General features: G+C 39.6%; 1 protein-coding gene across 5 annotated transcripts in view; it reads right to left on the reverse strand.

Annotated features, from left to right (window-relative positions):
• Nucleotides 1-15,411, reverse strand: part of CDH18 (cadherin 18) — a 441,257-nt gene that overhangs the window by 229,599 nt on the left and 196,247 nt on the right. For 2 of the 5 annotated variants that reach the window (XM_048939479.1, XM_048939476.1), the window contains exon 1: nucleotides 8,033-8,148. The exons of 1 other annotated variant lie outside the window; for it this stretch is intronic. The gene's annotated coding sequence lies outside the window, so the exon portion shown is untranslated. Of the gene's footprint in view, nucleotides 1-7,748; nucleotides 7,853-8,032; nucleotides 8,149-15,411 lie in introns of those variants that run through there. 2 more of the 5 variants (XM_048939477.1, XM_048939480.1) reach the window with 2 other exon arrangements.

The following is a 15,411-nucleotide window of genomic DNA, read 5'->3' on the forward strand; positions in this document are numbered from 1 at the left end:
GTAGTCACAACACATTAAAATATCATAAGCTCCAAAATGAATAGAGCAAGTGCTCTTTAGAAAGTAATGAGCACTAATTATCACACAATGGTCATGTGGAGTAAACGCATTGCATTTCAAGAACATGACTCCTTTTTTGTTTCAGCATACATGGGGGCCTTTCCAGTCTCAGTGCAGAGCCAGGAAACAGGCAGACATCTTCACGTGCCATAATATATCCAAACAAACAGTATTGTAATGTGGCAATGAAAACCAGACTGACTTCTGTAACACAGTGGGCCCAACACTGTTCTCACCCAACTTCATATAGTCTGAAACTGGCTCAAGCTCATTAGTCTTCAAGTCACAATGCAGGGCTTATGAAGAAAAAGCTTTTCCTGATGGAATTGCTTGAGAGATATTTACAAATCTGCTGAACTGGTTTCTAGGAAGCTTCTTTTCAAAGGCATGTAAAAAGAAACATGCCTACGGTCATCTTTTCCATTCATTTGCCACAAAGAAAAATTATCTAAATAAAGGGGCCTTGTCTATCCTTCCACATATCCAGCCTGTTGCTTCCATGCATTAGACATGAAATATGCCAAATGTTTATACAAAATGACATCCGGCAGTGCATGGGAACTGCTGAATCACAGCCTGAACCTCTGACTGATCATCTGAGGCAAGCAATGAGTCAGCCAGCACAGGTAAGGAACCTGTGGCTCCACCTCTCCTATCACAAAATCACAGAATGGCCAGGGTTGGAAGGGACCACAAGGATCATGAATCTCCAACCCCCCTGCCACATGCAGGGCCACCAACCTCCCCATTTAATACTACACCAGGCTGCCCAGGGCCCCACCCAATCTGGCCTTGAACATCTCCTAGACTCCATTTTAAGTGCAGACTGCCACTGAGGAAGGATCTCTTCCTGGAGATCTCTCCTTGTGGAGAACATTGTGAGCCTACAACATCGGTAAGCATTTTCTGTTTATTATTCTCCTGTTGCAATAATCTTACTTTGCCTAACTTTCCTGGATATTTCTTAATTATAACATCTGTATATTCATTGATTATACAGGCAGAAAATTAACCCACGAAGAAATATATATGCAAAAAAAAAAAGCAGCAACTTGTTGGATGAGTCATCTTAAATTCTCTGCAATCCTACCTAAGTTCTCTAGGTCTTGCTTCTCCTACAAAACACATACATCTACATCCACCTAGTTAAGAGACCAAGAGGTCTCATGTTATGTTTTCTACCTCCAGCATAAAACGTGATTGGTATTAGTGTGTTGCTGTCATTCTGGCTGGACTTGAGGAACACAAATGTCTCCTTCAGTCCTATATCCCAACAGTAGGATCACCAAGAACATTCCTGTCCTAGCAGCAAGCCAAAATGTGGCTGCCAGCAACAGGACCCACTCCCCACACACAAAATACACAGCCTCTCCCCATGCCAATGGCCTGTCCAGCCAGCACTGGGGCAGAGGCTGCCACTGCTGAAGACCACCTCATCTGCAGAGGGATGGGGAGGACAGGGCCTGCTGCCTGTGACCTTCAGCAGCCCTGGGCATCCCACAAACCTCACACATACTATAGCTTGACAACATCCAGAACAGCAAATAAATCCAGCTTGTGTAGGAAACACTGCACCTAGCATGAATCAGTTGTACCGTGAACACTTTATGGACTTTATCTATCAGTGAGAGAAACTCAACCAGCTAGAATTGTTGAGCATCACTTGAAAACATGTATTTGCTTACAGATTGTCTTACTGCTTCCCATAATCATTTAGAAGGGTTTCTAATGAGAAGCTCCACTGGATTTCAAAATGAAACAAATGAATATAACAACAAACCCTACACTTTAGCAGTTTTCTCAAAGTAGTCTAAGCTGCTTCACAATTTAAAACAGAAAAAAAAAACAAAAAACAAACACAACAACCAGGCAAACAAACAAAAAAAAAGAAACAACAAAAAACAAAGAAAAAGAGTAAAACAACTGATGGCAAAGCAAAAACCACACTGCAAAATGAAGTGATTATTTTATACTTTCTTCCATGCAAATACAAAATATTTAAGATCTCTCTAGACTGAATAGGCAAGATAGTAACTCTAAGCTCAAATTCCCTAATACAAATGCAAGAAATCATGCTCTAATGAATGGCAAATATATAATAAATATTCTCCATCAGCAAAGCGTGTAGAAATTGCACATAATAAACAATGTGTAGATTTTTTTTTTTACCACTCCAAAAGAAGGCTTATTATTTATTAGAAAGAACAAAATGTAAAATGTAAAAGAAATTGTGATTAAGGACTGTAATCCAGATGTAAATTAGTTTCCTTTTTATTTTTAAATATTGGCAGTTCCCATAGGCAGTTAATAGCTGCCATGCTACGATGCTGTTCATATGCCCTAGTTTTATTTCAACTCTCCTGAAAGCCAACATTTTACACTTGGAAGAGTCAGCAGTTCCCTGGTACTAATACTATATATCAGCATTAAAAATACCTTCTTACAGCCAAATGAAATCCTTCTCACTACTGTAAAAACTAAAGGAGCTACTTCCCTTTTAGATGAGACTTTTTCCTTCAAATATATGCAATAACATGCATATGCACTCCAACACTCTCAGAATTCATAGCCATGATTTTTCTGTCCTGTCACCAATATTGAACTATTTAAATTGCTGTTAATTGCAGAAAGGCTCTCTACTAAAGGAGCACTTACACTTTATGAATAGAATATGATTTACTGGGGAAGAGTCTCAGGCTTGGTTCTGAATATCCCAAATGCATGCCAGACTATGGAGTCTCTACATTGCTAATTGCTTTATTATTATTATTATTATTATCATTATTATCATTATTATCATTATTTTCTATCAGTTTGAATACAACTAATAGCACGTGAGAGAGAGTTTGAAACCAAATCCTAGCCAGATAACCACTAGCCCAAATTCCAAATGTTACCTTCAGCCTTGTTTTAACAACTACCCTAGAAAATATACTTGCAAAGAAAGGAAAGAAGAAAAAAATTTTCATTCATAGCTTTCCCACCGTATGAAATGTGAATTAAACAGAATTCAAATCCAAATGTAAAACTAACTCTTGTGTAACAATATATTAGTCATTAGATTAAGTGATCTAATCATAGAATATTATTCAAAATAAATCATTTAATGTAATTATGGAAATGCACATTTACATCTGTGAAAATAAGCAGATAGGTCAAAGAATAGCTCATTGTAGATAATTTGATCAGGAACTTTAATATGCTTTTGAACAGCACCAAGCTGGTTTTCACTCTTCTGTATCCTCTCAAATGAACATGGGGGTGCATATTTTTACACGAATCCATAAATGTGTCTGTAAGATCTTAATAGTTCTTAATTGTGAGATAATACAGTGCATTGTACACTGTGAAATACCAAGAAAGGTAGCCAACAAAACAGGAAATTGTTTCCCACAGGAATACAGAAAGAGAAGATATGATGGGCAGGCAGTATTTATACCCCCTGCACCTAGATACGAACTTTGGTTCAAGCTACTTTTTATCACCAGCAGGGAGAGCAGGCTTCACCACACAAGCTCAAACACCCAAGCAGAAGACTCCATCACAAACCATGCAGAACCTGAAGCCAATCTGCAATGTCAGGTCCCCCGCACCCTGTGAAGAGCTGGATGAGGATGTAGCAGACATGTTCTACCTCTGGCAACCTTCCTGAGGAGCAAGAGGCCCTGACATCGGCTTCCCATCTGCTACATTGACACAACGTGACCAATCTCTTTTGGAAACTACTCAAAAGGTTCAATCTCATAGACACCGTTGGATACATTTGCTGTATATGACAGACTATGCCCATTTTTGTGAGTCTCAAACAACAATCATTTCGTATCACAAACTGCACAGCATCAGTTCTCAAATAAAACTGGCTAACTAGTCCCTATTACTTACACTACCATCATAAAAGAATAAAACAATACCTTTTCTTGATCCTTACTGCTTTAATTATCTTATATGCCTAGAAGTTCTAAACCAAACACAGTGGGTTTTAAAATGAAGCTATCTCAACATAAAACAAAAAATCTCACCAGCCCCTGCAGTCCCAATGTAGAAATGCAACCAGAACCTGAGCTGGCTTGGGTATATTTTAATACAACCCTGCATAAACATCCTTTAAAAGTTGTCCATATAAGCACTAATTAAATTGTACCAAAACTTAGGCAAAGTGGAGTCAGGATAGGAAATACATATGTGACCTAAGTATATGCCACCTTGGAAGAATACCTGTTTAAAAGAAGCAAGCAGGTTACAAAAGAATGGGGAGACAGGTGTTGAGATTTTAATTAAAACAAACAAACAAACAAAAAAAAAACAAAAAAAAAAACAGGAAACTCTCAAATATCTTTTCAGCAATATTTTCATATTTGTGCAGACATCACCAAATTGTTTATCCCTTGCATACAGAGCCAAAAATAAATAAATAATAATGATACACTGCTCAAAGCATCTTAACATCAGCAGTTTGCTTCTGATTTTGGAGGAAAAATAATAATTATTCTGTCAGCCCTCCTTCTCCCTTAAGGGAGAAATGCTTTTTTGGCTCCCACTTGAGGAACTTCTTAAAAATTCTACGCCAATTCCTGAATTGAACTTCTAGGTTCTATGTAACTTCTTTTGTTGGAAATGGAAAGCAGAACCATGTTTATAATGGAAACTGACTTTAAAGAGTAACGAACACACTAACACTGCAGCATTGGATCTGCAGTGTTCCTTTGAAACAATACTACACAGTGTTTGTTCTGTAGTTATCATGTCAGCATTCGTTTTACGCATTACTGAGTGCTGTTCGTTTTATACATTACTAACTGCTTCAGGGACTTGTCTAAGATTGCTTATCAGGTAAGTCATGATACTAAAGCAGCATATCCTGATCCACTGGACTGTACTCTCTTTCAACTAGAACACTGCTGACCAAGGAAAAGGTTTTCTATTGTAATCTCTGAACAAATACTAGTGAGACTTATGTGCTGGATTACATAAATCTTCATAGGCAATTTTCAGTTTTCCACATTATTTATGCTTATGACCTTCACATATATACCTCTTTCCTCCGGAAGATGAACAGAATCTCCTCTATGAATAGAATCTATTTACATTGATTTTTTTTTTCCCCCTCTGTGTTTCCTCCCTTTTTGTCATATCAGCTGCCACCTTTATTTTACATTGCCTACAAGCAAGCTGAGCCACAGTGGGTCACAATGGCCAGTTTAGCTCAGGCCTGCATTTCAGGCAGATCTTCCAGAGCTAACTAGCTGTTATCTGTCTGAGGAGGAGCTCATGTCCATCTGCATGGAAAAGATGACTCACTGGTATTTAGCTGGTTTGATTCAATCCGATAACATTGATAATTTGCAGCACTACTTGCCGTAACAGAACTGTAGTTCTTAACTGGAACAGGAGCTTCCAGACACTTCACAGAATCTTTCATACCCTTCAAATTGCATTTATCAGATTGAGATCTCAGCTGAAGTCTACGACACAATCATGTTTAGAACTAACAACTCACATTTCAAAGGTGTTTATTTCTAGATGATGGCAAATTCCAAGTCCTTATCAAAAACAGTAAATAAAGTAAAGCAGAGTTAAGAGACAAAATGATTGTTTTTAAATAATTTTGTGATTACATTCAGACTTTCATAGACTTTTCTGAAGGATATCATGTAAATGTTACACATCATGGGGAAGGCAGTATAGTGCAAGAACAGCTGTACTTCTGGCACGCACGCACACACTCATGCATTTTGAATGTTGAAGACACTTCTCCCAAGTTGTTTTATAACACTACTTGTGTTCACCAGAACTAGTTCCTAAGCAATAGCACTGCATGCACAGAGGCAATGAGTTAAGAGTCTCTGCACTGCAGGGCAAAAACACTATACAGCAATATTTAGGAAGCAAAGAATTAAACTGTCTTGGGAATTAAACTGGCTAAAGTATAAAAACTTCTGCTGGTATTTTATCTTACCAGCAGGGTCAGCACTCTGATCCTGGTGAAGCTTTATGGGATTCTCAGTACAGACAAATGGACAGAATTTAATTTTGAACTTCATCTGGAAATGGTTCAGTCAGCAACACAGTGCCCCCTAAGCCATGCTTATATACTGGATCTACTTCTGTTTGAAGGAAGGGGTGCTGTCTGAGACACTGCCTTTTGTGGAGGGAGAAGCAGAAGAGTGGGTTAGAGTTTTGTTTGTTTTTGCTTTTTCCTTCTTGTTTCTATTTCAAGTAGATATGAACTAAAATTCTCCATTGGGTTCCTTAGGTAGGATTATTAGTAACTTTAACTAGATACAGAAGAAAAGTATTGCACTACTTCCATAGGTCCATATCTAAGAGAGCCACACCTTATTTTGCATTAGCTAGCTATAATGTACTATGTCTTCTTTAGAAAAGTCTGAAATGAAATGTGCTGTGAAAGGCAGGGGACTAGTTAGGGAAGCCTTCAGTTTATTTCCATAAATCAGACTCCTTACCTGTAAAGCTGAGCAAAACACCAAACATATGCTAAACTTCAAATGAATATTTCCCCTGAAGGTAAGCATTTACTATTATCGAGGAAGAGCACAACTAGTGCAGATGGAAGGCTTCAGTGTTTTCACACAACTGTATATGATTGACTGCAGCAAAGGAGTAAAGCTCTGGAAACACAGGAGCTATGGTCAGTGTCTTGGAATGAAAAATAAAAGCTGATTTTATCATCCATGCTAATTTCAAGTCATAATTTTACTTGTGTTCTCCATCATATGTCTTTTGATCGTGAAAAACTAATGGGGTATCAATGCTCATGAAATTGGATTTCTCCTAAGCCCTGATTTGAATGATGAACTACGTTAAAATATAAGAAATGCTCATAGTGCTTCACAGCGACCAGCTCAGACAAATACATGCAGGGGTATACATTTGCCACATCTCATTGGCTTCTATACCCTCTCCACTCTGTATCTGCTTACTCGCATACACAGAACAGACTCTCAGAGGCACACACACACACACACACACACACACACACACACAGATGTACAGGACTACTTTGGCTTCAAAGATGCATGCTATGGAAGGCACACTGAGCTTGTAGAAAGCTTCTGGCTTGCAGAAACACTCAGTTCCAGACCACTGGCAGTGCAATGGGGGAAAACGTGTGAACAAAAGGTACACGGTGTTTTCTGTTCACTAATAAGGATACCATGGGGGTGGACTGGGAGGAGATGAAGAGAAGATTTATTTCTGGCTGTGCATTATTTACAGTGCCCTTTACACAAAGTAAAGTTGGGTCACTGCTTAAGCTTTAACAAACAGCTCGGGGTACATCTGCAAGAAGACTTTCCTGCTGCAATTTCAGCCCTCAGTTTTCACACAATATTACAGATACAGAGAGAAAAAGGAAAAAGAAAAAAAGAAAAAAAAAAAAACACAGGAATTTCTATTCCTATATCAAGTTCTTCACGTACAGTCTCACATGGCATGCTTTCTGAGCAGCACGGCACACAGATGTGAGTTGAGCTAAAGATCTGCCCGCAATCACCATGCAATCCCATCTGCACGTCACCCCTGAAGTTAAACGGCAGAACGGCAGGTACTACGGACACACACACACACACAGCACGGCTGCCTCTCTCTACCTGTATTTCGCCAGGTCCCCTTCCAGCCGTACCGGAGAAACGCGATTCTAACACGCCACAGGGGTGAAGCATACGTACCGGCGGTAACTTCAAGACAGACACACCGCAGGATGCCGCGCAGCCCGCCGCCTCCGCACCCCGCTCTCCTTCAGCCCTCCCCGCCGCGGTGCGTTGCCCGCTGCAGGCCGCCTGCCCTCAGGACGTGCGGGGACTTCCGCGGCACCCACCGCCCTCGGGGAGCGCCCGGCCCCGGCTGCGCGGCCCCGGAGCCGCCGCTCGGCAGCGCGGGGCCCGACTCGTCGGTGCGCCGCCTCCCTCGCTCCCTCCCGCCCCGCTCCGCCGTCCCTGCCCGCCGCACGTACCGGTAAGAGGGGCGCAGCGCCGCGCGGCTTCGCCCGGCATCGGCGCGGCTGCCCGGAGCGAAGCACCCTTCGTGCCGGAGCGCCAAGCCCACGCAAGGCAGGGAGGGCCGGGCCGGCAGATGGGGCGGGAGTGCACGGAAGGAGCGCGCGGCTCGGCCCCGTCGTGGCAATAAATCCTCGTATTTCTGTGCAAAGTCGTCACAGGCTGCTAAATATTCAGCTGCCGCCTCGTCCGTCAGCGAGCCACATGGCCTCGCTGGCTGCGGGACTCAAGGGGGAGGGATGTCCTCTAACCCTCGCTCCAGCCCTGCTGGAGCGCGGGGGTTCCCTGTCATCCACCTCCAGGTCAGCCCCACGCGTGTCGGGATTCCCTGCCCTTCAGCACTCACATCGATGCGCTATATGTTGGAAGATATTTGTATCTTTTTGGGCTGGGCTGGACCAGGGCAGGCTGTCTGAGGCAAAAGTAGTCCAAAATCTAGCGCTCGTGTAACAGCTTTACTCAAAACCTACCTTATTTGGAATTAAGATTAATGGCATTCTCCTGATTGAGGTTTTCAGTCATGGAGTAAACACGTGTCCGACCCTGCTTATCCAACTTGCTAAGGCAGTGCATTAAAAATGTAATTAACATGTAAGAGAAAGCCCTGGCACGTTCCCGCCTGGCAGAGTGGAGCCCTGCTTCCAGCCAGCAGGACGAGCGCTCTGGGCGTGCTCAGCTGCTACAGCCCTGGCAGAGAGAAAGGTCACCGGAATCAGCAGGGGAAAGGAGCATCCCGAGTGCAAAGGCGCAGCACCCAACGTTGTGAATGGTCGAGACAGGAGAAGGGCTGAAAAGAGCAATTCTATCATGTTAAATAACTGGAAAAGAAACCGTTACACCTGATCAGATGGAAAGCATAAGAGTGTACACTGATTGCTTAAATCAAAGATGGGATAAAATCCAGTGCTGGATTTGGGGAACTTTTCAAACAAAAGCACATTTAGCTGCTCAGCACCATATACATTAAACATAATTTTGCAAGCAGGGCTGGGATTGAATGCAAGAGGTGGACAGGTGTTTGAATGGGGAGAGGTAAGCCCTGAGAAGGAGCAAAAAAGAAATTGCTTCCATTTGCTATTTATACATCCTCTGGCTTGCAACTGCAGCATGTATGAATCAATGCTTTAATAGACAGTCTTCAGAACATTCTCTCTCATGTCACTTCTTTCTGATTTTGCATAGCTCCCATCTCAGATCTCGTGATCTGGAGGATGGGTTGCTGTCATCCAGATGCTCTTTCTGTGTTACCTCACCAAGAGGGAAGCAACTTCCACATCTCTTTGCCAGGGAAGTGGTTAGATTAGTAACACTGGAGGAAAAGGGTGAGAAATATGACAACTCTGCATAAGTCCATACAATTCAATTTGAATTCACACCGAGGCACCTTCCCAAAAATGCCCTCCTCACTGCCTCCAATGAGAGAAGGAAAGCTGGAGCCTTTCATCCTACGCCATTTGGTGAAATGCTGCTGACATGGAACAACCAGGGTGAGGGATGGAAACAAAGCATTTTGTTTTATATCTTTTTCAGCAATTATCAGCAACTAAGCCAGAAATATGAATATGCACCAGATACTGAAAGCATAAATCACAAGTCATTTGTTTCTGCAGTAAGCAGTATGACAAGCAGAGGGAAGTCTTGATGCTCCAGAAAAGCACTTCAAAGGTAGAATCTACGCTATTCTTTCTTCCTGTGTATGTATACATATATGTATAATAAATGTATACATGTACATCCGTATCTAGGTATTTCAAAGATTTCTCATAGGGAGGAGCAAAGAACATCCGCATAAAGAGATTATGAGCAGTACTGCAGGATAATTTGATACAAAATTGCCAGATATATTCTTAACAGCTTAAAATTTCTGTGCCATTTCAAGGAAGAAGCTGACACTTCGAAAAAAAGTTACCCTTAGTGAACTCTGACACTTCTAAGCCAATATTTCAAGACTAAATACAAAGGTTTGGTGTTCTTGATGTTAGACCACTTATTTTACTGGTACAAGTGTTAAAAGAATCTACATTTGTCATAGGAAAGGTACTTCGTGAACTACAAAATGAAATTAATGTCTGGAGCTGCAGCAGTAGTGCTGAAAAAATTCCAGGGAAATTTGGGTATAATGCATGGAGTCAGTATTGACGTACATTCACCTAAGGAGTCAGTGGACTCACGATTTCAGCTGTATAGCAAAACAGAAACTTTGTAGACTACATTCAGGAAGTTTGTTCCCCAGAACTGAGAGCTTGTGGCAGTAGTTACAGAGGTGGGTAGGTGGGAGGAAAGTGGGTATTTTCATACCTTCAAGTATGTGGATTTTTACATGTTTTGGAGCAATAAAAAATGTTGATGAACTAGTTCTAAAGTAGAACATATAGCTCTACCACGAACTAACAAGTTTCTACAGATTTAAAATGAAAAAAAGTTCAGCTTTTGCTGCTGTTTAAATCATCTTTGTTAGATAAGAAGCTCCAGTTAATCATTTATAGGATATGCCTGCAAAACCAATCTCTCTCTTTGTTGGTAGCTTAATATGCTAAACAAGTATTGATCATCTTGCAGGTAACTGCTAGAAACTGATAATTCAGCTAACATTCAACCAGTTATAAAAAGACTTAGTGGTTCATTAATAAATCAGGTAATGAAAAAATCCTGGTCATGTATAGATTACAAATTTCCTGTACCCTAGGTACATTAAGAATGTTCAGATCATATTGCAATAACGTTACCAAGTTCAGTCCAACTCTTTCTCTTAGGCACGTGTACTCTAATAGCTGTAGTCAAGAAAAATTAGCACAGCTGCTGCCAAGAATTTCCCTTCACACACACAGAACAGTTATACCAGTAGTTCTCATGTTCTTGTTGTAAGGCATCAGGAATACCCCTGCTACACACACCTCCAACAGAAACTTTCCAGTCCTCCAAATGTAGTTACATACTTCTTTCCTTTCTCCTACAGTGAAAGGGCTAAAAAAAAAAAAGAAAAAATTCTCCCAATGTGTGCCATCAACTTTGTAATGCATGCAAAGGAATAGCATCACCCCTGAAAATAAATATCAGTTAACACTGGCTATGTAATTGCTTGTTGTTTTTTCTTTTTGATTAAATTACATCATTATTTTTGTTCTCAGCTGCAGTGGGTAAGAATCAGTCACAGTAAAATGTCTGAAAACTGAGACTCCCTCACATCGCTATTTCTCTTCCTATTTAATAAACACTTCTGATTCAAACAGAGCTACTAATAGATATTCTTACAAGTACCATTGCATGAAGAGAGAAATTTTCTTAAGTTTGTATGTGATTTACTATGATAGGTCTCTAGAAAAGATAGTCTAAAATTATCTCAATGACTGCAATTAACAATTAGTTCTAAAGAGCATAGAAGGAAAAGTTGTCAAGGAAGATGTATAAATTAATGTATATCTTTGATATGCATCACAGTCTAACAATAACTGACTCACCATATCATTGCTATTTCTATGTAAAAGAGGACCTAAGAGTAATAAAACATAAAAATACTACAAACAAAACTAAATTTGAAATCAAATACATCACAGAATATTGTTGCTTTTCTATCTTTGCATTTCTTAACAAAAATCATGTCCAAATTGATCACAGCAGTCAACATTTTCATTTTTATCTAAACATCATTTTCTGATATAAAATGATGGGACAGAAATTTTCAACTTCGATGAGTGGATGAACATCTTTATTAGCCATCTTTATGTTCTGCAAAAATCTCAGATTGTGCCTGCTATATATTATGATTTAATTTTTTAACTTGGTAATGTGCACAAATGTTCAGAGGGAATAGGGCTAAAACAATGCCATTTGTCCATGGTCTCTGAATATTCTTTAAGCCATATATTTCCTTTGAAATGGCTGATTAGGAAAACTAAATTTTTTAACGCAGGTTAGCAAATGCTAAACAATACTAATCACAGAGGGAATGGCAATGCTGCTGATACTGCCTTGGCTCCTTCAACACTGAGCATCACTGGAGTATTTTCTAATAAAACAACAACAGCTGTTCCTAGATATATGATGCCAATAACAGTTGCCAGTCACAGAAAACTTACAATAATACAGTCATTTGCCTGTAGTATTGCATGAAATGACAGGTAAAACATACTGGCAGAACTTGGAGGAAACAACATAATACCTGGCATTTTGCTACCTGTTACCATAAAATTCCGAGCTAATCAGTCCCTCTCCAAATGCAGAAAAGCGCAGATGGTACATAAAGGGCATCAGCAACAGCACAGTGATTCAGCCCCAAGTCTCAGCCTCATAACACCATGGGAAGTAGAAGAAAGACCCAGCTAAAGACATTGAAATGATTGACTCAGACATCAGGAGACTTTTCTACCTATCATATGGAATTTCACGTTAGTGTACATGCAATGGACACCATTCAACCTTCAAACTTGCATAATTGGGATATTTCCCAGGAAACCAGCACAACCAACATAACTCTGTAACAGTGTGTACAGCAGTGACCACTGTAAAATGGGATGCTCCCTGATAACTATGTAAGGTTTATGTGCAATTGATAATGTTTCTGTAAATTGAAACCTGTAAAGAAAGTCACTCTTAAGTCTTTTGAAACTAGTGAAGGCAAAAATAATCATTTTTCATTCACAGGCCAATATTAAATCCTCACAGATTATGGTTCTTTCTGGATTGTTGCAAATGGTAACTTAGATACCTTGTTTTTTATATAATATATGAACAGATTACAGGCATGTCTGATTTCAAATTATGAATATTATATTTGGTTGAATTTGGTGGCTTTTACAACCATCCTTCCCAGCTATAATAGGTTTTTTAAAGAAAATTTTACTTAAAAGTAGAGAAATACTGATAGGCAAAATCTTCTTGGACAGCCTGAAGACAGATTTTCTTAAAAATTATTTCCAGGACTTACTATATACTTCTTACCTTTACTGAGATAAAGATATTTCTTCTCTTAGACTCCACATTCAGTAGGCTCAGAGCAGATAAAAAGAAGAATTCTAAAATCAGAACTTCAAAAATGAGAATTCTAAAATGTTACAAGTTGATGGTGAGATTACTGTTGAAGTGAGAACATCCTTTTCATTGAAACCATAATGCTGAAACACCCTGGAGCTGATTAAAGGAAAAAGTGGATAATTTTCTTTTATGTAGATGATTCTATAGGATGCTGGAGTCCTCACTTTATTTTTTTTCCACTTCTTACAAATATTAAAATGCAGTCTGATTTCCCTTTGCTCAGTATACCAATGCTTCTTATCTACAGGATCATGAACTCCAAAATCTAAAACACCATTCACAGAATCACTGAGATCAGAAGGAACCTTTAGAGATCATTTAGTCCAAGAACTACTGTTCACAGCCATGTCCAGCCCGTCTCTGAATGTCACCAAGGAAGGAGACTCCAAAACCTTGCTGAGTAACCTGTTCCGGTATCTGAGTACTCTCATGCTGAGAAGAGTTTTTACATATGTTTAAACATAACAATTGCTGCTTATTGCTTCATGCCTTGTCTGTGTGCACGTTTTCCACTCTCCATCAGATATTCATACATACTGGCAAAACTCCCAAGAATCTTCAGTTCTCCAGGCCAAACAGTACCATATCTGTCATATCTCTGCTCTACCTGATATGATATATGCTCTTATCCCCGTATCTCCTTCATGACTCTTCAGTAGACCCGCTCCAATATGATCATGCCTCACTTAGGAACTCAGAACTGGACTTAGCACTCCAAAAGAATTTCACCAGGGCTGAAGCAATGGATGACCTCCTTTGACCTGCTGATGATGCTCTTTCCAAACAAATTCAGGGTGCTCTTAGCCTTCTTTGGTAGAAGGAGACAAATTTGCACTGTATCTGTAGTAATTTTACTTTGTGATTATATTGCGCTGTACTATAGGACCAGAGCTGGATTTTGAAAATCACAGAGCTGTTATGCAGAGATCTTCATTGCCAAATCATCACAGCTTTCGGGACAACTGTATTTAGTACAGGGTTGTAGAGTCAATTAGTATCTAATCCCAGTGCTTCCCTTAACTAGATTAACCTAGTTTCTGATTATAGCAGGAAAAAGAATAAATCCAAGCAGACTTCTGACAGAGAAAGAAGCCGAGAGGAAGAAAAACAAATGACAAACTTCTTGGATGCTTCCAGCGTCTAAAAGCTGAAATTGACAAACTTTTCATTTAGAAGTGTCTAATGACAAAACAAAACTGAAGCATATTCTTTAGAGGTAGTCTTACAGCACTGTAGCTGATGAGGAATCCCTGCTACAAAGGTGTACTGAGCAGGCACAGCACACTCAAACATACTTCTTGTTCTGAGATTCCAGATCTGCTGCTAGCATGTTCCTTTCTCTTATGTGCTGTTATCAAATGGAAAATTATGAGATTGGCCTGAGGATTTTGACACTGCAGTGGAGATACCACTGATATCCATGATATCACTGAAGGAGAAGCTCCTCTGCCTTATATTCCTCTAGCCAGACAATGAGACAGTTGAAGTAATGTTCAAGAAACAATGTTCAAGAAACAGACTGATTATTATTCGCTATGTTTTACTTGAAGAAGCACTCCAGTTCTACCAGCCAACTACATGCTTCGTTTTAGGAAATGTCACTGACTGTCATTTATCTAGATTAAAATAAACAAACAAACAAAAGCATAAACAACAAAACCCTCCTAGAATGCTGCTCAGGATGTGCTCTTCTTGTCCCATTTACAGCTCACTACAATTTGTTAGAATTGATAAAAATGAAAAATTTCACTAGTATGTTTTGTTCTGTAGGCCAAAAAAACAACGAGAAATAACCTCATGGTAAATGGTGGCAAATAATGAAGCAGACACATATGTTTGCCTTTTTTCCCTGAGCATAAACAGAACATAGAATTTCTCTGACTAATAAATTTACTTTCATTTTAATTAAAACAGAACATTTAGTTAGATTTCCTCTGAGCTGTCAAAGAATTAAATAGATAAATGGCTAGCAGGGGAAAAAATGACAACATTTTCTTTAGTACCCCAATTGTAAACATAATCGATTGCTACCCATCTGTTCACAAAAGGTGTTTTGGAAAGACACATCAGACAAAGCCTTATTTCCTATAAAAAGCTTTACTAAAGCACTTTGCTTTTGATCTTGTAACTTCCAAAATGAAAGAATCTTTTTGCAAAGTGGAAACTGCCAGTTCTTTTTCAACGTATCTTTACATAAAACTGTCATTATTGGTTTACTCTTCCTGCTATTAAATCACAACTACTGAAGAATGGCTCCCTATCACAATGCCAAGCACACAGATTCTAATCAAGACTGAAACTATTA

The sequence above is a fragment of the Lagopus muta genome, chromosome 3 (genome assembly GCF_023343835.1).
Source record: "Lagopus muta isolate bLagMut1 chromosome 3, bLagMut1 primary, whole genome shotgun sequence".
NCBI lineage: Eukaryota > Metazoa > Chordata > Aves > Galliformes > Phasianidae > Lagopus > Lagopus muta.